This window comes from Lissotriton vulgaris, chromosome 10, assembly GCF_964263255.1.
Source record: "Lissotriton vulgaris chromosome 10, aLisVul1.2, whole genome shotgun sequence".
Classification (NCBI taxonomy): Eukaryota; Metazoa; Chordata; class Amphibia; order Caudata; family Salamandridae; genus Lissotriton; species Lissotriton vulgaris.
Window position 1 is genome coordinate 1,089,830,851 of NC_141698.1, and position 24,132 is coordinate 1,089,854,982.

Genomic DNA, 24,132 nt, shown 5'->3' on the forward strand with positions numbered 1-24,132 from the left:
ATAAACTGACCAGTGAATTTAATTCCAGTGGAAAAATAGAGACCATGCCAATGTTTTACTGATATAAAGCATTATAAAAATGTGTGATTGCTTTGATTTAAAGGGGGCATCCAGTGTATAAAACAAAAACTATTTTCTCCCAGTTGCACGTCTCTAACAATTACCGCCAATAAATGTTTTAGGATTTTGATGTCAGCTGGGGTTTTGAGATGTGTTGTGACTAAGCCTGGGCAGAGTTCGCAGCAGAACTCTGAGAAGTGACAAAAAAACATGCGCAGGTCAAGAAGGCGCGGCTTCCTTTCTGCTCCTCAGGTAGATTTTCTACTTGAGCATCAGCTTTCTCAACACTTTTGGAAGGTTTCTTGATGTGAGTGGTTGCAGCCTGCCACGACTACTCGCAATGAGAAATCGGACCACCCGCGTTGAGAAATCTCACCAGGAGGTTGAGTTTGCTTGCTCGCACTCGCCAACTACACTTTGGCGAGCGCGAGCAAAGAAAAATCTCACAGGGAGGTGGATTTTCCTCACTCGTGCTAACCAACTTGACGTTGATGAGCACGAGCGAGGAAGCAAACTCCGTTTAGCGGAGCAGAGCGGAGTATTTGGGAGCTGCGCGCACTTCGTGGAATGCAGAACACTCTGCAAACTCCGCAAATGGAACAGAATTTACTGCCCAGGGTTAACTGTGACATCATTCATCTGACGGTCCTCATAAATACTTGCAAAGTGTAGATACAAAGCAGGGGCAATTCATGAACAAGGCATCCTTACAGCCAAAGTCCATAACCTTTGTGTCATGGCCCTGAGAAGACGCAGGCAGTCAATGACTATGTCAGGAGGAGAAAGATAATCCCAGCACTCAAGTTACCCAGTCATGTACATTTTACGATCTAGTAATGATAACACTGGTGTCATATGGCGCTTTTCAAGCCATTCTGCTAGCTGAACATAGCCACAGCTGCTTATAGCCGAGACGTATAATGAGGTGTCATGCATCACACTGCCTAGAATGAAATGAAATGAAATGAAATGAATTCGTACTTGTATAGCGCACTTATACCCTGAGGCGTCTTGGCGCTGTACGCATGCCGCTGTGGAACCCTTCCTGGCTTTTCCCTGTGAAATGCCCACTCCTGGGCACCCCCAAGGTGAAGCCAGGCATCCCAGCGCTGTTGGGGCGATTAAGCAAGCTATTGCCCAGAGTTGCAGAGTGGGACTCCATGATTGGAATAGGCACAGAGGCGAGAATCATCTGGTCCGAGGAAATTGAGCCCAAGCCCCGCCGAGGCGGGAATTGAACCCTGGTCCCGTGCCAGACCTCTGCATCAGGGTCTGCCGCTCTAACCATTGAGCAACACTTCTCCACTTGGCTTCGTTGCCTTGGAGTCAGGGCTCCGGGATCTTCTGTGATCCTCTGAGTTAGATATAACTGAAGAGGCAGGCCACACTGCTCCTCTGTGAACCCTTGTGGGTTGCTGCCTCAATCCAGCGGCAGCACTCAACATCTTGAACAGGTGCAACACAGAGGCTGGGATCACAGGGCACCTGCTGTGTGTGCATTCAAAACTATTTCAAAAAGGCAAGCACGAGTGTGCCTGATTAGAGTGCAGTTACTGAGAAGGTGGCGGAGCTGCGCCAAAAAACACTGACATAATTAGAGGTGGGCGTAAAGCGCATACACTGATGGAGCTTAATTACCCAAAATTACGCAGAGCGTAACCCTGTATTTAGTGCAATTTCCTCTGCGCAAAATGCACCTTTGCATCCAAAATGGACCTGAGGATGCATTTTGTGCAAAAAAGAATAGAGCTAAATACAACAGGACACAAACATCAGTAGCCAGCAGCTGCTCACGCTCCATTTCTGAGGTCTTGTGGTAGTCATCTTTTCCCCACATTACTCTAAATTACACGAACAGGTGTAATAGCTTAATTTTCAGTAATTTTGATTCACAAGATTAACATAAAATGAACAAACTTATTCGAAGTACCCAGGAACAATTAAAAGTTCACTTATTCCTAGACCTAATATGTTACAACTGCTCCTCAATACGCGGAAAGCCAAAAATTCCACACAAAGTCTGTGGGTTTGAAAACGTCTCCTTGTCTGTATTTTGCTTCCCTTTCACAATCTACAAGTTCCCTCTTGAAGGCATCAATGTGTTCATTTACATCTACAATCCTGATAAGGATTTTCTCTTCAAACATCCTTAGCACAGACTCTAGGTTTTGCAAAATTGTGGAACACAGTTTTTTTTTATAATCACAGGTTTAATTTTGAGAAATGATGCATCTATAATGATGATACGAAAGGTAAACACACAAACACTGGTTTATGCTGGTCTTTGTATGTGAGTGAGAGCAAACAAACATTTATGGCAAACTGTAGGTGATAACGAGCGATGTGTAGGGAAGGTCAACCTTGCCAGAGAAGGGCCTGTCAGACGGCTTTGTGAGAGAAAAAGCAACATGACAGGGGAGTGACTGTGTGTGTAAAGTGAGTGCTTCCAGTGAGAGAAAGCTGTGTGAGTGCATGTGCACGAGGAAAGGGATTGTAAGAGGACTGTGTGTGGGAGAGAAGAAAGGGTGTTGAAAGAAGGGTATGCAAAAAGGCGAGATTACAATATATCAGAGGTCTCATGTTTGCAAGGTCCATGTGTTAGTAGCTCATCTTTCCAATTTTAAACGTTGCATTTATTTCATTATCAAATCAGTACTACAAGCCTCTGAAAACAAAGCAAAAGCCTACTCTAGATGGGCTTCTCATTCATAGACCCAGGAATCTTGAAAGCTGTGAGATAGCTGAGAGGAAGTTGTAAGAAAGGAAGGTATGAGACAGGAGAGTGAGATGAGTTGGGAAGAGTGTAGTCTGTATATGTTTTTGTGTTCAGAGATTCTGAGGTTCAGAGGAATCACTCACTTGGATAACCTTCACTCTGCTCTGGAATCCCATCCCACCTCACACAGAGGCTCTAGCCCATTCAGACCGCCGCCGCCAGACTCGTCCTCGACCACCCTCGCCGCACCCACATCTCGTCTCGCCTCAGAGCGCTCCACTGGCTCCCATCCGGACATGCTGCCCATTCAAGCTGCTCACCCACACTTTCAAGTCTCTCCACAATATTGGTCCTGTCTACCTCCACCAACACCTACACTTCAACCAACCCACCCTACAACTGTGATCTATGTCTCTCGTTCTCACACGTATCGAACACATCCAAAGAAGAAGAGCTGAAGGTCGCCCTTTTTCCTACCTCTCCGCCATGACCTGGAATGACCTCCCTCAGCACATCAGGACTTCTTTTTCAATACTCAAGATCCGCAAGAAGGTGAAGACCTGGCTCTTCAACTAACCCCGCAGATCTTCTTCTGTAGATCCACATCTACTCTCGCTCGACCTAAGTGCCTGCTCAAATGCCTGGATACCCTCATGGGTGACAAGGGCGCTCAACAAATCTACAAAACATAACAGGTGTAAATCTCATATAGTATGAGACCGAACCAAAGGTTGAGCTTCGCTCGACCTAAGTGCCTGCTCAAATGCCTGGATACCCTCACGGGTGACAAGTGCGCTCAACAAATCTGCATAACATAACAGGTGTAAATCTTATACAGTATGAGACCGAACCAAAGGTTGAGCTTCGCTCGACCGAAGTGCCTGCTCAAATGCCTGGCTACCCTCACGGGTGACAAGTGTGCTCAACAAATTTTTTAACATAACGGGTGTAAATCTTATACAGAATGAGACCGACCAAAGGTTGAGCTTCGCTCGACCTAAGTGCCTGCTCAAATGCCTGGATACCCTCACAGGTGGCAAGTGCGCTCAACAAATCTGCGTAACATAATAGGTGTAAATCTTATACAGTGTGAGACCCAACCAAAGGTTGAGCTTTAGAAACACATTGGAAGGTTTGCCACTTCAAGCACAGGAATTGCAAACACTTTGATTAGCACTTTACATAATTCTCTGCATGAGTTTATGACTCGCTCCATGTTCTCAGTTCAAGGGTCTGCCAGTGATCCAGTTTTTATTTGGTGAACTTGAGGAAAGTGAGAGGGACTTTGAGCCGAGGTACTGAGGATGGAGAGTAATGATATTTGGTAAAGGAAAGCACGAGATAGGAGGGTGTTGGAGAAGGGGTGTAAGAGTGATCAATGGAGGTGAACAATTGAGAAAGGGGAATATGAGTTTAGGAAAAGGAAGGAAAATGATTGATAGAAAAGCGACCTTGGATGAATTTTGAGAAAGAGAATGCTAGGTGGAGGCCTTACCCATCAGGGGAGTTGTACAGCAGCAAATGTGTCATCATTGTTAGACAGGGTGATGTGGAAAGATGAAAGGTGGAAGAAATCATTTTAGGATGTGGACAAGATACAGAAGTAGAAGATAGGAGTTAGCAAGAGACACACTAAATGAGCAGTAGAGTGGGTGAGAAGTTGGGGAAAATGAAAAGAGTGTAATAGAGGACGTGTAAAAGAGTAGGTTTGGAGAGAAGGACATGCGAGGCAGGGGTGAACAAAGAGTGTGAGGATGCAAGGGTAAGAAAAGAGAGTAGAAATATAAATAAAGGTGAAACAAAGGCACCAATGTGATGTCCGTTGTCTCATCCAATGCACTCATGATAGTGAATTAAGCCAGAAAATTGCATTTAACCTACATGCCATTGTCACCGTCATTTCACGTGTTGTTTGAGTGATGGGAACTTTCAGTACCACTGCTCCTGTGCTGAGTCTGTACTGCATGGAAGGGCAGCTTGCACTGCCGGTGCCTTCTGTGTGACAGGGAAGCTTGCTTTGCTGCTGCCATGCTGTTCTGTACCTGATCTGTGAGGAAGTGAAGCTTGCACTGCAGCAGCCTGTCCTGTGCAGGGGGTAAACGTGCATCGCAGATACCTGAGTTGTGGCTGCCTTGTGATCGGGGGAAGCTTGCACTGCTGCTGCCATGCTGTTCTGTACCTGTGCTGTGAGGAAGCGAAGCTTGCACTGCAGCATCCTGATGGTTACCTGTCCTGCAAGGGGTAAACTTGCATCGCGGATACCTAAGTTGTGGCTGCCTTGTGATGGAGGGAAGCTTGCACTGCTGCTGCCATGCTGTTCTGTACCTATTCTGTGAGGAAGCGAAGCTTGCACTGCAGCATCCTGTCCTGTGCAGGTGGTAAACGTGCATCGCGGATACCTGAGTTGTGGCTGCCTTGTGATGGGGGGAAGCTTGCACTGCTGTTGTACAAGCTGTAGTTATTTTGTAAGAGGGGCATCTGGCACTGCTGCTGCTCCCCTGGACCTGAGTAAGAGAAGTGTGCACTGTTGCAGCCTGTGTGCACCTGTCCTGTGAGTGTAACAGAACCTTGTCTTGCTCCTCTTTCTGCTTCTACCTGCCCTTACCCTATTCCTTGTGTCAGGGAAGGTTGCACTGGCATTACTCATGTGTCATCTGTGATGTTTGTCAGTGAAGCTTGGGAAACCTTTTTACGACACAAAATCCAAGTGTCTGTGCTTGCTTTAAAGCATTATATGAATGAAAGAGTGAACCCACACAACATGAGTGAGCCAAGATTACTTCTGGTTTGCATTTGCAAGGGACGAAGCCACTTTGCAGAATATTAAGACATGACTTCTTGTCAGGTAAGATTCATTCATCCACTTCTATCTTTATATCCAACATCACTTCGGATGGCGGTGTCACTGAGCCCATAATGAAGGTCTTAAGGGTACTTTTACAAGTCCCAGAATGCAGCATGTTGCGGGTGAACAGGAACTGGCTGATGGTATCTCTTGGAGCCCCCTGGCGGCCTGTGCAAAGCAAAATTAAAATATTTTGTGATTTTCTGCCTTTGTCTTTCATGAGAAAATAAAGGTTAAATACTTCATTGGGGAAGAGGGGGAGATGGCTTTTCAAGTACAGATAGAAAGCCCCTTCCAAATACTGAATCGGTATCCCATCGCAAACTCAAATTGCAATTCGGTTACATGTTATTGAATCAGAAACTGGGTTTGATATATTAGGAATAGCCTTTAGATGGTCCCAAACAATCTGATTCTGGAAATTGGGGCGTTTGCGATTGCAAAAAGGCTTCATAAGTATTTGTACTGGAAGCAATGGGTCTGCCTAAAGTCAGGTAAAACTATTCGCAGCAGAGGCCTAAAAATGACTGCATGTCAACTACAAAGAACAGTTGTGTTTGTGAATGTAGCATTTGTTCTTTTCTCTCTCAGGACCACACTGGTTTTGATGCTACTGACTTTACAGACGATTGTGTTTGCTTTGCAGAAATATCTATGTAAGAGGGAGGCGGTGTGTGGAGGGGGATTCGACTGACGATGACGAGGCGAAATTAAATAAATAATGAATTTTCGCTCTTCATCATCTGTCCTAACTTTACTACTACTAAATTGAGAAAAATCCTAATTTTAAGACTTTCGGTATTCACAGAAGGCATTTAGGAGTCCTAAAGTTAGTAGTCCTAACTTTACTACTACTAAATTGAGAATAATCGTAATTTTAGGACTTTCGGTATTCACAGAAGGCATTTAGGAGTCCTAAAGTTAGGAGTCCTAACTTTACTACTACTAAATTGAGAAAAATCCTAATTTTAAGACTTTCGGTATTCACAGAAGGCATTTAGGAGTCCTAAAGTTAGTAGTCCTAACTTTACTACTACTAAATTGAGAATAATCCTAATTTTAGGACTTTCGGTATTCACAGAAGGCATTTAGGAGTCCTAAAGTTAGGAGTCCTAACTTCTGTGAATACCGAAATGAGTAAGTTCATTCTGTGTCTTAGCGGCATGCTAGTGTTGCCAAGTTCGAGATGAACCTCCTGCTGTAGATAGCAAGGTTGAGGAAATTCCAGACTCCGGCTGTGGAGGAAGGTGTAACTAAAGAGCACTAACTTCTGCTGGAAGAATTGGTATTTTGTGCCATTGAGTGTGAGGCCTGCTGACTCGATCTTTGAGAGGGCAGCATGTAGGCGGTGACGATTGTTGAGACTGGGTGAATGTATCATGATGTCATCACTGACATTGATGACTCCCTCCAGGCCTTTCATCAAGGACTGACTTTTGGACAACTTCCTCAGCTTAAGATATTGCAAAGTTTTGCTGGTGGTAGCAGCGGAGGCCAACGTGTGTAGAGAAAGTTGTGATATACCACCTCTCTTCATGGAACTCGAGTTGGTAGTAGCAGGAGTTTAGATCCAGGTTCAAAAACCAGGTCGAACCATTGATGTCCACAATGAGATCATCTATGGTGGTATATATGTGTCAATCGATTTTGATTGTGAAATTGGGGAGGCCTATGTCAATGCAGATCCTGATGCTATCTGGCTGTTTGGGTTTGTAGGTGACTACCATGGGGGATAATCAAGGAGTCGGTCTGAAGACTTTCTCGATGACCCTCATGTCTTCTAGCTTTTGTAGTTCTGCTTCTACTTCGGGCGAGAGGTGGAAAGGGATCTGGCGGTGTCAAAGTGTGACTGGGTGTACTGAAGGGTCAATGTATAGTGTCAAAGTCAAAGTCAAAAACAGCTTTATTCGATTTTGATAAAGGAACAATCATAAAAGCACAGTAAGATTATATAAAAAAATACATTAAAAGATAATCTGAAAAGGAAGAGTCAGAATGATATTTACATGATTAAGTACAGTTAATTCATAGTGTTCCTAGATTTAATTACAGACTTTAAAAACGATGAGACTAGGTGCATAGTTAATTCATCCTCTAACATTTGTAATTTCATCTGAGCGGTCCTATATTGCCTTAGGCCCCAATTTTTTAAGAGTGGAATCAAAAATCTTTTTCTTGGCAGAGTGTAAAATTTGCAGAAGAGTGTGCAATGTAAAGTGGACTGTTTTGACCCATTGTCACAGGGACATAAAACCATGTCTTTAGAGCAGCAGTTTTGCTCCGGGAAAGTTATCAATCTGAAGAAGGTGCCCCCCCTGAATCTTGTCAGTAACATACGTGTATAACAGCTTTGCACCTTAATCAAATAATGCTGTATGCCATGCCCTTGGAGAATCAAACGATTCTCCATAACCGATGCTTTACTTTTCTCGGTCAGCCAGCGTTTACTCTCTAGGAAATGCAGGCATGTATGCTTAAGTTTCTTCCTAGAAACTGAAACTAGGCATTCTGGGGAGTCAAAATATTCTTAATGCCCAATGTCAGTCAAGAAACCCTTAACATAGCTTATCCAGGGAATCCCGTTAACCCCCTCTAGGTTTAAACAATCCAGTATTACGTCCCTGTTCAGACCTGTCTCCACGGTTGACAACACTTTGTGCCACAGTAAAATGGGGGCAACTTTGATTAGGTCTGAGATGTGATGTATGCCAAGTTCTTGATGGCACACGAATGTTAAGGTGTTGCGGGGGACAGCTAATAGATAGCGAAGAAATTTATTTTCTCCGAGCTGTATTATGTTAGGATCGGTTATTACCCAAAGGCCTGCGCCATATGTTGCAGTGGACACACATTTCGCTTTAAATATGTCCATGAGTAATGGAATCGGGCGGCCTCCCAGTTTATTGGCAAAGCGTCGAACTGCCCCAAATTGATCTGCAAACTATCATATTCCTTGTCTCTATTGCCGAGGACCAAGTCCCCTTTTTATTAAAGTTGATTCCCAAATACGAGAATGTCTCTGCCGTGGCTAATTTGGAGCCTGAGAGAAAGATCTTGCATTTAAGGGTCTTCCTTGTAGTGCAGCACATGGTGAAGGTCTTACTTATATTTATCTTAAGACCTCTATCACACATGTACTTGGAGAATTTATTCACAACTCTTTGTAGGCCCATTTGTGTTCTGGCCATGATAACTGCATTGTCTGCATATAAAAGTATTGGTACTGGGGAGTTCCTAATCCTGGGATAGTCATATTGATCTTCCGTGAGGTGGGATGCTACGCTATTTATATAAAGATTAAATAAAAAGGGTGCTAGTATGCATCCCTGCCTAACCCCCTTTTGTATGTCAAATTTGGCGGTACATTCACCCTTCATTTCGTACCTCACCCTAGCCCCAACTCCCCTGTATAATTCCTTTATGAAGACTAGCAGTTCGGGTTCAACTCCTAATTGCGCTAATAAGGACCACAATTTTTCATTGTTCAGACAGTCGAAGGCCGAACTTAGGTCTACAAAACATAAAAATAAATTTTCCTTTTTGGCCATGGTATACTTAGAGATAATCAGTGCTAGGTTCAAGCCTTGTTCTATAGTTCCAAGTCCAGCCCTGAACCCGTATTGAAATTATGAGAGGGCATCTTGATCTTCCACCCTTGATTGCAGTCTGCTAAGTATGACTCTCCCCGCGACCTTCATTAGTGAATCCAATAAGGATATAGGTCTATAACATTTTGGATCACCACGGTCGCCTTTTTAAAAAATCGGAATGACAATGGCCTTTTCCCAGGTGATAAAAAAAACATTATTTTTACAGCTGTTTAAGACGTTCGTTAGAAGTGGGGCCCATAGACCTAAATTAGATTTGTAAACATCTATTGGTAGCCCGTCAGGTCCCGGGGTTTGATGTCTTGATGAGGTGTCTTAGCGGCATGCTAGTGTTGCCAAGTTCGAGATGAACCTCCTGCAGTAGGTTGCAAGGTTGAAGAAATTCCAGACTTCGGCTGTGGAGGAGGTTGTGGGTGCTTCTTTGATGTCAACATATTTGGATGGGTTGACCATGACACCTTCCTTGGAGAAGATGTAACTAAAGTAAGCTATCTGCTCCTGGAAGAATTAGCATTTTGTGCCATTGAGGGTGAGGCCTGCTGACTCGATCCTTGAGAGGGCAGCATGTAGGCGGTGATGATTGTTGAGACTGGGTGAATGTATCACGATGTGATCACTGACATTGATGACTCCCTCCAGGCCTTTCATCACGGACTGACTTTTGGACAACTTCCTCAGCTTAAGATATTGCAAAGTTTTGCTGGTGGTAGCAGCGGAGGCCAACGTGTGTAGAGAAAGTTGTGATATACCACCTGTCCTCATGGAACTCGAGTTGGTAGTAGCAGGAGTTTAGATCCAGGTCCAGGTCGAACCATTGATGTCCACGATGAGATCATCTATGGTGGTATATATGTGTCATTCGATTTTGATTGTGAAATTGGGGAGGCTTATGTCAATGCAGATCCTGATGCTATCTGGCTGTTTGGGTTTGTAGGTGACTACCATGGGGGATAACCAAGGAGTCGGTCCGAAGACTTTCTCGATGACCCTCATGTCTTCTAGCTTTTGTAGTTCTGCTTCTACTTCGGGCGAGAGGTGGAAAGGGATCTGGTGGTGTCAAAGTGGGACTGGGCATACTGAAGGGTCAATGTATAGTGAAATTGGTGGCCCGTTCAGGCGGCCAAGGCCATTGAATGCAGTTGCAAGGTCATTGAGTTCACTGAAGGGGGGCAGCGAGTTGGATGTGCTCTCAACCGCATGAGCCAGTAAGAGGCGCTGTAGTGGTATGGGCTGCGCATTCTTCTGATGATCCACACTCAGGGCGCTGGCTGTGCACCAGGGTCCAGGTGGGACGTGCTAGGTTGGAGGGTGGGATCCTGACGCATGAGCAATAGAGCCAGTCACGGTAGGTAGGAGAGACCATGGCACTAGGTGCTGCAAGGTAGTAGATGCACAGCGTCCTCTGGCAGGTGGAGGCAGACTGGCAGGTCTGCATAGGGGGGCTGTTGGGGTGAATGGCCCACAGGTTGTGCTTGCACTCATATCTGCAAATGCCCTTGTGTGCAGACGTGGACAGTGCTGGCAGAGGGCTCAGCAAGGGGCAGGAGCCTCATGTGCTCAGGTGGAGTAGGGAGTGGGCAGCGTGTGGTTGAGGCTCTCGGAATGTGGTGGCAGAATGGCAGGCATCCCAGGTCGAGAGGGGCGGAGTCATTTGTCGGCTCCAGCCTCATCACAACTTTAGTTAGTGAGTTGAGGTGTCAGGCCATGTGGACCATGAGGTGAGAGCAGAGGCGCAACTAGAGTCAAATTTCGGGGGGGCTAAGAAAACATTTCGTGGGGGGGCTGAATCTTTAGGCAATCGGCAGAGTCGAGCTGCAGGGGCTCTTAGAAGGGGTGAAACAACAACAAAGCCCCATTAACATGCATAAGGTCTTTTAATTAAAGACCTGTGAAGTGCTCAGGTGCGGCTGTGAGCGGGCCCGGGGCTGCCACACACGAGGGTGAGGGGGGGGAGGGCTGAAGCCCTTTGAGGCCAATGGGTGTTGCGCGCCTGGGTGAGAGGGTCAAAGAAACACACACATACACCAGTGCTTTACTTCACACCATGGCGCATAGGCGGGCCACCTTCTTTTATTTACACGCTCTGACCTCCAATGTGGGGTCAGGGTGTGCGTGTGGGTATACGTCACAGCGTCATGGCATCACCCTACACTGTGTTGCAGACCCCGGGAGCAAGAGAGCCAACAGGCCCAGGAAGGAGTCTCTCCCAGTCCCAGATTCAGAATTTGTATGACGTCTTCTAACCCCTGGGAAGCAAGCAGGTACCCCGCTAAGTACTGCAGTTCTCGGGTGCAATAGACAGCGGGTGCAGCTGCAAAAATCAATCCTTGTGGAAAACAAAAATGACTCAATCCATGTATAAGAACACCGACAATTCACCAGCGTTCTCTTCCGGCAAACTTTTATGAAAGAACTCATTTTACGAGGGTGTTTTGAATTTTATTGAGGCATTATTATTGTTCACGAGCTTGTGTTATGTTTGTTTATTGAAATGGATTTACATCTCGAATTTTATAGTAATGAGTTTAATTAATCAACTATAAATCTGTGAAGGCAGTTCTGTCTAAATGTGAAATCCTCTATAATAACTATTAACTTTACACTTACAAGTCGCGATGCCTCAGACTGGCAGGGCACGGCGCCTCACCTGTCCCCCCCTCACTGCTCAATCGGTAGCTCACTCAAACAAGGCCATCACTAACATGCACTAATTTGTCCCACTCTGCAATTACAGCCGAACCCAATTTCTAATGGTCACCTCACTCACCCTGTAGTCACTGCTTTTACCCTACTCTCGCACTGTTGCATTGCTCACCGTGCAGTCACATGGGCACTCTTGTCACCCACACAGTGCAGAAGGTTAAAGTGCCTGGTACAAAGAAGATGTACTATGCACATCACAGAACTGAGTTTGAGTAAACTATGAGTAGCGCTATACAAAAATGAAATGTTTGTCAGACAGGTGCTGTGGAGAGATGAGGTGTATTGTTGGTGAGTAGTAGTGAGGGAATTCATGGAGAAGGTGGAAAGACTGTTGCACCGTGTGCGACCAGTGCTAGGGCCAGCCCTGGCTGGGAGTGTTAACACCCCCCGCCCCAAAGTTCGGGTCAAGTGGATCCCCTGCTTCTGCCTATTATTATTTACATTTGTAGTGCGCTACTGTTACCAAAAGGTGTCCTGGGGCTAATAACTATCTGCCTGCACTGTGAGAGAGGGATCCGAGGTTGGGAGAGGAGAGAAGAGAGGGATGGAAGAAAGAGAGTGAGAGGAAAGCGGCATGGGTAAACTGCTTAACTCTGCACAAGACCACCACGGTTTGAATGCACCCTTGCTGCTCCCGGCCATGGCCAGGTGAGCTTCTAATGTGGCAGCGCGTATTCCTGCGGATTGGGAGGCCCTTCACAGAGGTTGACTAGACATCTTTCTGATGTTAATTGCTGTATTTTGGTTATAAACTGGTACTGATGGGGTGAAATCTTTCCTCAGTGTTACTGTGTTTACAAAAATTCAAAATATTAAAGCAATGCTACCCCAAAATACGCAGCATCACAGAACATTATTTACATTTTCTACTTACACAATTTAGTCAAGCCTGTCGCATAATTTGGTCCTCACCTGCTGACCTGCCTCATAATTCTAGTAGCCCTGCCTAAAGGTTTAGAAATTGTTGTCAGGAGGGGGTCCTTATGCCTGAAAATGTTGGCAGGGGGGTCCTGGCATCCAAAAGTTTGAAGACCACTGCCCTACACTGTGTTGCAGACCCCGAGAGCAAGAGAGGCAACTCGCCCAGGAAGGAGTCTCTCCCAGTCCCAGGTTCAGAATCTGAATGACGTCTTCTAACCCCTGGGAAGCAAGGTACCCCTCTAGTACTGCAGTGCTCGGGGGCAATAGACTGGGTGCAGCTGCAAAAATCAATCCTTGTGGAAAACAAAAATGACTCCATCCATGTATAAGAACACCGACAATTCACCAGCGTTCTCTTCCGGCAAACTTTTATGAAAGAACTCATTTTACGAGGGTGTTTTGAATTTTATTGAGGCATTATTATAGTTCATGAGCTTGTGTTATGTTTGTTTATTGAAATAGATTTACATCTCGAGTTTTATAGTAATGAGTTTAATTAATCAACTATAAATCTGTGAAGGCAATTCTGTCTAAATGTGAAATCCTCTATAATAACTATTAACTTTACACTTACAAGTCGCGATGCCTCAGACTGGCAGGGCACGGCGCCTCTGCGAGGCAGCGGAGCGCGCATTAGCATCGGTGCCCGCGTCAGATGAAAACCCAGCGCCCCCGTTCATGGGCACTAAAACCAGCAATAAAGAAGGTTACTTGACGGCCTGGTGCGGCTATGATTATTTTACCATGGACATTCCATGGTTCCCGGTTCCCGTTAACCAATTATAAGTGTGTAATAAATACACATAATCCACTCGAGATTGGAATTGCCTCTCTGCAGAATCAGGAATAAATCTTGGCGCATGGAAATGAGATCAGCCAGTGACTCACGCGCCGTGTGCGCGGCGGCAAAGCGGGTATTAAAGCAAAGTGCGTCTGATCTGACTTCAAATGAGAGAAGAAACAGTGCACCCCCCACACACACACTCCAAACAATATTACAAACACTACATTACCTCCACTACATCACGAACGGCACTTCAGCTCCACTGCCGGGTGGCACATGTATGTAATACTAAAATAGCGAAGCGTAAATTCTATAATTGGAAACTGGGCACGGTGGCCACTTTGTTCAATGTCCTACAATGTAATGTAGACTGAAATGGTCAGGGGATATAGAGGAAGAGGATAAAGTAACATACAACTCTAGAAGCAGCTAGAAATATAGAAATTGTACTGAAGATCCGGAAGCAAAATACCTTACAACATACCAAAAAGAGCAGGTAAGGTTTCTTTGTGAATCCCTATGTGCGGGTGTGGTGCTGTCTTCTCATTGCTTCGTTCCAGTGGCGGCTGGTATAGGGGGCGTGCTGCAGGGCAGTGGGGCGGGCCGGGGGAGGGGCAGGGTGGGACATGCGACTGAACGGAGGAAAGTAATTATTACGTTCCTCCGTTCCGTCGTATGTCCAAGTTTACTACCCCCCACCCTGTCCTTTCCCCGCCACACCGCCCCACAGCATGCAACTATGCGAGCCGCCACTGCTTCATTCCCACTGCTTCTTTGACTTGTGATGTATATGTTTCTGGAATGATGCACTAGAATGCTCATTAGAACGCATACAAGGCCCTTCACAGCACCGGACCAGCATACCTGAACAGCCGTCTCTCTTGCCACGCACCCAAAAGACACCTCCGATCAGCCCAGCTCTCTCTGGCCGCCATCCTCCGTATCAACAAGCAGGGCCGGACTGGGAACAAAAACCTGTGCTGGCAAAGTGCTCAGCCGCCTAGTTTAGGAAGAATGGGGCCCCTGCCTAATAGGATGAACCCTGGCAAGGAAACAGCATCTGGGGGTAAAAGGAGAGCAAGTGTGCACCGGGTTATGTGCCTGGTTGAAAAGGGGAGAGAAAAAACTAACCAACTAATGACTAGAAACACTCTAGTGCTAATTTATTATGATATTTTATTTTTATAACATCTTTTTTTCATGGCAATTATTTTTCTTGATTCATTATAAATACAATTTACTATATATAAAAAGGACAATACATGTGCAAACGGTGAGATAATAAACAATTGAATCAATTATTATAAAAAAATACAGAAGTGCATTCCTTTTTCAACGCGTTTCGGCGTAAGCCTTCTTCAGGAAGTCTGTATTCATGCACCAATGTCTTAAACTGAGAAACAGAGATTATATGTCATTAGTATGATACATCGTTTTCATTCCTCACATGTTTTTCAAATACATTTCATTTGATGATTTGTTCGCTCTGAATAGATCTCTCTAGTAACACCCCGTGATGGCAGCTGAACTAAACCCAGGATTCCCTATATATACACACATTTTAAAATTGACACATATAATCACATATTTTATATACAAAGTCAAGGTTTGTCAGCAAAATCTGAAATTAGATTCTTTAAAACTAAAGGTGCTATCTACACTATATACATTCTATTAGTGCATATTGTAGTTTGAAAAACTCAGCAACTAGTTTATACAACTGTAAGCGCTATGTACTCTCTATACATTTATATACATTCAGTTTATACATGTTATTGACTGATAGTGCAAAACTATGGGACTAGTGATTCAAGTTCATGGATGAACACATCCTCCAATACATATTTAACTAATTGATACAGAGTGACTACAAGATCATGTCTGATCAGCCGCCCCCACCCTCTTCCCCCAAGGGGGTTGGGGGTGCCGCTGAGCTCTTAGCCAGGGTCGGTTTTCGGCCGATTTTGTTACAGGGTCGATTTTGCAGCTATGCTGCAAAAACTAAACGGCCCTGTAACAATAACGGCCCCCAGGGGCCCAAAACCGGCCCCCATCCATGCGGCGCACCGGGGGATTGCCCAGTGCCCGCTACTCCCTGTCAACAAGAGCAGGCCAGGAGGAAAGTCCTTCTCCTACTTTGCAGCCAAAGCCTGGAGCACCATCCCCTCCACCTCTGGCATCCTCCCACATTGCTCCAGTTCAGGAAGAACCTCAAGACCTGGCTCTTAAGATGACCCCAACACAGCCACCCCCACTTCCCAACAGCGCCTTGACACCCTCACGAGTCAGTAGTTGCACTCTACCAACCCTGATTGTTGATTGATTCAATTACTCTGAGAATTCTACTGGCCCCTTGCTGCATTCCCTGGTTGTGGGTGGTTTGCTCCATAAAGCACCCAGCTGTGGAAACTTCAATCTTGCCTGGATCACGTGCACATATATTCCTATCTAACATAGTGTTACTAACAATGTACATAACCCAGAATGCATCACCAGTTTTAATCAAATATGAATGTCATTTTATAGTAATTTGAAGCTTTATGTGGCATAGACTATTCTTGCTAATTTTCACGACTCAGGTTGTACATTTGCACATTTCAAACAAGCGCAACCTCGCTTTCAACCTGGCGAGTGGAATTGGGATTTCAAGAGAATAAAGAGTCTATTGGATGTATGAAAGGTATCTGCTCCACAAGGATGTTCTGCTCTTCCTGAGAAAAAGATACCAACACCTGCTCAGAACATACGTGTTTGCTGAGAATAACACGTTTCTGACATGTGATTAAGCTCCATTGACATGTATTTCGAAAACGCATATATTTACTGATCTAAATTTCTTTGAATTCTAGCTCAATTCTCCACCTGACTCTTTTCTAATGAGAACCCTGGTCACTTGAAAAGACAATTGTCTATAATCATTTTGCTGTGCTAGTTGCTTCCCTGCGTGTTGTGTTTTATTTTTAATGCTGCTTTCTTCGGTTCTTCCTAATATATGTGAAGCTTTAAATGGATGACGGTAGTGTGCAGAGACTCAACATGTTTGGGCTAGAAAAGCATCATCACTGTTTAAAAGGATGGGGCAAAAGTGCTACTCCTGGCTGACGCTTTTCTCCTTTGAAAACATTAGTGTACCACAATCCATTAACGCTAATTTGAGATGCCCAAACATCTGTCTAAGCTGTGGTGACTCATCGTTCAGTGTGTGACTACAGGAAAACATTCACACCAATCCCTGCGTTGAGAAAAATATCCTCAACAAATAAGTGAGCATGTAAATAATGTGTTGAATGTTTGTCTTGATGTTGTGTGCTGCACCTTGCCTCTTACTTTGTTACCACACACACTTTCAAGCTTGAAAAATGTATACCCTCTGGAAAACCTACTTTTGAATTGTGCTAAAATGAATTACCATGTGTTCTGGCACCCACAGAAAACCTCAGGTCCACTGGAAGATGAGGACTGGATCTAGGCAGTGGCTATCCTAGGGAGGCGGTGATGGCGTCCCAGTTTCAATTGATCCAACTTAAACTCTTGCACCGCACTTATCTTACAAGGCTTAGTGTTCAGAATGGGCATCATCTCCAGGAGCCCGCGCCTACGGTGAGATACCCCTGCCGGAGAACTCTTACACACATTTTGGCATTTCCCTGTCCTCGCTTCCTTCTGGAAAGGGGTGCTGGGTGCATTAGAGGGGATTCTGGGAGGACACCTAGGGACCCCAAGCGAATCCTACTACATGTTACAGAGAAAGAGGAAGGGAGCTGGTACCAGAGAGAACTGGTTTGGTTGGGCTTGGTGATTACTAAAAGGGACATAGCGCAGGTGTGGAAGGCCATGACGGCTCCATCAATTAATAGAAGGGCCACGGATATAATTCACTGCAGGGCCTGGAATGCCTGGCAACACGCCGGAATCGAAGAGGACGGGTCCCTGCAGATACGCGGATTGGACTGCGCATATGATCGATATTGTTGCAAGACTTTGTGAATGACTACGGACAGTAAAACAGATGAGCTGCGTTCAAAGCTGTGAAGTTATATGCTGCATTTACTTAAGTTGACAGAGCTTAGCTATACGCTATTTTGGAGAGAAGTGAATTTACTGATCCACTGGGAGTTTCATTGCCCTGAAGAAGTCAATTGTCATATACTGACAAGACGAAACACGTGTTGGCTGTGTACATGAAATCTACTATGAAAAACTTTATGAAGCAATAAAGAAGAAGAGTGAAATATATGGATCTGTAGTTTACTTTTGGACTATTTGAATAACTCTTGAGTGCTTGGTGGAAATGTGTATTGCCCCCAGAAACATGACAAGATCTGGAAAAGATAGGCTGACCTTTGGGGTATTACATTGGAACCATGTGTGCCTCATCCTTGGTCCGGGACCAGAGTCTTACAGGGCCCGATCCCTCCACAGCTAGCGATTGTAGGCCTGGGGGGCACCTATGTGCCCCCTGAAAATCCCTGCACGGTGTAGTCCGGTGTTTGTAACCACCTACCTATGGTCGGGCGGTTCACACACCAAGAAGGTGTCGCTCGGAGGCAACTCTGGCCGACATCGTAATAGTGGCCTAAGGGGGAATTATATTAGACAAATTATCTCCTTGGCTAGATCAACACTTTTGTGAGTGTAATGGATGGTGGTGTGTTTCTCTGACCACTGTGTCCATTTGTGAGAAAGAGTGTTGTATGGGAGGGTCTAACATCAATGAGAAGAGGCTGTACCTGAAATAAGATGTTTATTCAAAGCCAGCATGTCTCCCATGCAGGCAGCAATGGGCAGCAATGGGCAAAGGTGGAGCACGCCTCAACATACACTTCAACGTAAATCCCACACAGACTTCGAACCAGGAATCCTGACTGCAGAACTAGGGTGTAACAAAAGAGAACACATAAGTAAAATCTGTTTCCCAAATCAATGGGAAAATGTCAGGATGGCCTGCTGAAGTCTGAACTCCTGACCATGTGGAGAAGTATGGCTCAATGGTTAGAGCGGCAGACCCTGATGCAAAGGTCTGGCCCGGACCAGGGTTCAATTCCCGCCTCGGCGGGTCTTGGGCTCAATTCCTCAGACCTGATCATTCTTGCCTCGGTGCCTAGTTTAATCATGGGTGCAACTGTGGGCAATAGCTTACTTAATCTCCACAACGGCCCCAACAGTGCTGGGATGCCTGGCTGCACATTGGGGGTGCCCAGGAGTGGACATTTTACAGGGAAAAGCCAGGAAGGGTTCCACAGCGGTATGCGTACAGTGCCAGGAAACCCTGGTTGGGGTATAAGTGCGCTTTACAAGTACAAATTCATTTCATTTCATAGGCACAGCTCTACAAGAGGTCATAAAACTAGTGAGCTATCATGCAGCCTCTGACAAACTGATGAAGGATGAAGATGAGAAGATAGATTGGCCAAACAGACCAACAGAGAAGTAGAGTGGTACTCTTAGGGACAGAGGTCGTGATGTGAGACTGGAAGGAGGAAGATCAGAAATACCATAAAACGTATGATTTTGTGTCGAGGGTGTTGATGGGCAGAGATGGTGGAGGCATAAATAAAATGATAGGGGCTCATTCAGTGTCCCAGACAACCCCAAGCCAGGGGCACACAGGAATTTGCATCAGGAACACGATTATCACTGCTGTAGTAAAACCACATGATGGGGGTTCTTGCATCAAGTACAAGCAAATATGTCAGATTCTCAGTTCACACACTTCAGAATAGGGGGAAACAGCCAAGGGTGCATGCCGGGTCCCGCTCCAACTTGGGAGTCGTGCACATGGAGATTAAGTGCACCGCAGAGGTTGTCGCTTGTGTGTTCAGAGATACTCCGATGAGTGATGACGCTATATCATGGTGACTTCAGACCAGCATTCTTCTTAAAGGACGGTACGACCTCCACATGGTCATTGCTCTGGTGGGCACCTCCCTCCTACATCAGAGTTCAGAAAAAGTGGTGATAGGAAATCTACATATGAACACTCCATGATCAACTTTGGTGCACATTCACAGGTCACACCAGAGAATTAATGCATAGAACAAGCACACCTAGAAATATTGCCAAGAAGCGAGTCTTCAGTTTCTTTCACAATGGCTGGTGGATGAGAGCACCTCTGACGTCAGAGGGAATGCTATTCCAGATCCTGGGTGTGTCGACTCCAATTCGTTGTTTGCACTCCGGAAGGTGTTAGCATCTAGTGCGGTGTTGTCTGCCTGAGAGCCTTGGTTTCTCACAGACCACCTAAGAGAAGCATGGGAACCAGAGACCAGGATTGCAGCAATGGACCGTACGGAGACGAGGCCACAGAGCATTGACAAACACACACGCATCAGAAAAGCTTAATAATACATTACACGGAGAAAAGTACATGAGAATTACCACATGCGCAGATCATACCAGACAGACCTGATGCATGCAGATCAGGATCATAGAGGTTCATAGTACAGAGTGGAGACCATGGGGCATTGACACAGACCACACCTGAGTGATATGATGCACAGAGATCAGGATCATAGAGGTTTATAGTACAGAGTGGCGACCATAGAGCATTGACACAGACCACACCTGAGTGATATGATGCACAGAGATCAGGATCATAGAGGTTCATAGTAAAGAGTGGAGACCATAGAGCATTGACACAGACCACACCTGAGCGATCTGATGCACGGAGATCAGGATCATAGAGGCTTATAGTACAGAGTGGCGACCATAGAGCATTGACACAGACCACACCTGAGTGATATGATGCACAGAGATCAAGATCATAGAGGTTCATAGTAAAGAGTGGAGACCATAGAGCATTGACACAGACGACACCTGAGTGATATGATGCACAGAGATCAGGATCATAGAGGTTCATAGTAAAGAGTGGAGACCATAGAGCATTGACACAGACCACACCTGAGCGATCTGATGCACGGAGATCAGGATCATAGAGGCTTATAGTACAGAGTGGCGACCATAGAGCATTGACACAGACCACACCTGAGTGATATGATGCACAGAGATCAAGATCATAGAGGTTTATAGTACAGAGTGGCGACCTTAGAGGATTGACACAGACCACATCTGAGTGATATGATGCACGGAGATCAGGATCATAGAGGTTTATAGTACAGAGGGGAAATCATTATAGTACAGAGTGGAGAGCATGGAGCGTCAATGCAGACCACACCTGAGAGATATGATGCACAGAGATCACGATCATAGAGGTTCATAGTACAGAGTGGCGACCATAGAGCATTGACACAGATCACACCTGAGTGATATGAAGCACAGAGTTTACGATCATCAAGGTTTATAGTACAGAGTGGAGAGCATTGACACAGACCACAACTGAGAGATATGATGCATGCAGATCACAATCATAGAGGTTTATACTATAGTACAGAGTGGAGAGCATAGAGCGTCAATGCAGACCACTCCTGAGTGATATGAGGCACGAAGAGGACTGTTGTAGTATGAAAGTCCACAGGAGGCCAGGATGGTAGTTCCAAGAATCTTTATTGAAGTACAGGTTACAGAAGCATGGATGGTAAGTGGGCTGTATGACGATCATAGCGGTTTATAGTACAGAGTGGCGAGTCTGCGACCATAGAGAATTGACACAGACCACACCTGAGAGATATGATGCACGGAGATCAGGATCATAGAGGTTTATAGTACAGAGTGGCGACCATAGAGCATTGACACAGACCAGAGTGGCGACCATAGAGCATTGACACAGACCACACCTGAGCGATATGATGCACGGAGATCAGGATCATAGAGGCTTATAGTAAAGAGTGGCGGCCTTAGAGGATTGACACAGACCACACCTGAGTGATATGATGCACGGAGATCAGGATCATAGAGGTTTATAGTACAAAGTGGAGACCATAGAGCATTGACACAGACCACACCTGAGTGATATGATGCACGGAGATCAGGATCATGGAGGTTTATAGTACAAAGTGGAGACCATAGAGCATTGACACAGACCACACCTGAGCTATATGATGCACGGAGATCAGGATCATAGAGGCTTATAGTAAAGAGTGGCGACCTTAGAGGATTGACACAGACCACACCTGAGTGATATGATGCACGGAGATCAGGATCATAGAGGTTTATAGTACAAAGTGGAGACCATAGAGCATTGACATAGACCACACCTGAGTGATATGATGCACGTAGATCAGGATCATAGAGGTTTATAGTACAGAGTGGCGACCATAGAGCATTGACACAGACCAGAGGGGCAACCATAGAGCATTGGCACAGACAACACCTGAGTGATATGATGCACGGAGATCAGGATCATAGAGGGTTATAGTACAGAGTGGCGACCATAGAGCATTGACACAGACCAGAGTGGCGACCATAGAGCATTGACACAGACCACACCTGAGTGATATGATGCACGGAGATCAGGATCATAGAGGTTTATAGTACAGAGTGGCGACCATAGAGCATTGACACAGACCACACCTGAGTGATATGATGCACAGAGATCAGGATCATAGAGGTTTATAGTACAGAGTGGCGACCATAGAGCATTGACACAGACCACACCTGAGTGATATGATGCACGGAGATCAGGATCATAGCGGCTTATAGTACAGAGTGGAGACCACGGAGCATTGACACAGGCGCAGACCAGTCCTCAGAGATATGATAAACAGAGGCCAAGATCATAGAGTTTTATATACAGAGAGAACATAAAGAAATTTTAAAAAAATGTAAATCCGTATTGGTATAGCGTGAACGGCCCACCCTTACGGGTCTCAAGGGTCCGCCGTGGAAATTAAGTGAGCTATTTCCCAGGGTCACATGGTGGTGATCTGAGCTGCCGCCGGGATCGAACCGTGACCTTGTGCTTCGAGGTTAAGACCCCAAGGAGCGATGCCCACCCTGCCAAGGTCCAAGCCTCCGAGGCTTCTGAGGAGGAAGCGCTCTACACGGCAGCAGCGCGGGTCCCAAGCATTTGTTCTACTCCATTTCTTGGGGGAAAACTATTATTAATGAAGCGTTACTTAATGTTTTTCATAATAAATTGAGTTTAGCGGTAGTCAATGGCAATTGTTTCACGAAGGCCCTTTTACCATTTGTATAACAATCTAATATAATGGGCCATTCTGCTGCATTCTTTGATTTGAAATGGAATTGGGCGAATAAATTAGTAAATGTATCATTTTTCCCTAGAATGGAGTCAAGCAGACAGCTTGATGAAAGATCTCATTAGCGTCCCCGGGTGAAGAGTGGGCTCATCAGCACAGACCTGTCAGTCATGGAAATGAGTGGGTCCTTATCACGGTTTCCAGTGCACAAAGCGCCTAGTCAGGTATACAGCACTCCTGTCACTTGGCGCATGCTCGTTGCTAGAGATGTGAACAAAAGGTACATGGCTGAACTAATCGATTGCACAGACACCTTTGTTTAGAACATATCACACACCGAGAGCCTCGTGGCACTTGAACAATAGCGGCTTATGTAAGGTGTATGTTCTTAGCTCCATGTTAAGGGCACAAAGCTGAGCTGTATATGCCGTGTATCCGTGTTAAAGGTGCAAAGCTGAGCTCTAAATGCTTTTAATTCATGTTAAGGGCGCAAAGCTGAGCTGTATATGCTTTTAATTCATGGTAGGGTGCAAAGCTGAGCTGTATATGCTTTTTATTCATGTTAAGGGTGCAAAGATGAGCTGTATATGCTTTTTATTCATGTTAAGGGCGCAAAGCTGAGCTGTATATGCTTTTAATTCATGGTAGGGTGCAAAGCTGAGCTGTATATGCTTTTTATTCATGTTAAGGGTGCAAAGCTGAGCTGTATATGCATTGTATCCGTGTTAAAGGTGCAAAGCTGAGCTCTATATGCTTTTAATTCATGGTAGGGTGCAAAGCTGAGCTGTATATGCTTTTTATTCATGTTAAGGGTGCAAAGCTGAGCTGTATATGCATTGTATCCGTGTTAAAGGTGCAAAGCTGAGCTCTATATGCTTTTAATTCATGGTAGGGTGCAAAGCTGAGCTGTATGTGCTTTTTATTCATGTTAAGGGTGCAAAGCTGAGCTGTATATGCATTGTATCCGTGTTAAAGGTGCAAAGCTGAGCTCTATATACTTTTAATTCATGGTAGGGTGCAAAGCTGAGCTGTATGTGCTTTTTATTCATGTTAAGAGTGTAGAGCTGAGCTGGATCATGTACTTGCTTTTTATCAATGTTAAGCGTGTGGAGGTGAGCTGTATAGTGTATCTGCATTTGATCCACGTTAAGCGTATGTAGTTGAGCCCTATGTGCTAAGATCCATGTTCAATCAAACATTAGATTTTTAAATCACTACTTGTCACCCGTGAGGGTGTCCAGGTGCCGTTGACGGAGTGAGTCTGAGACTGCATTATGTATGTACTATTGATCCAGGTTAAGGGCACCAAGTTCAGCTCTATGTTCTTAGATTCAATTTGCGGGTGCAAACTGAGCTATATCATGCATGTGCTTTTGATTCATGGTAAGTTTACAGAG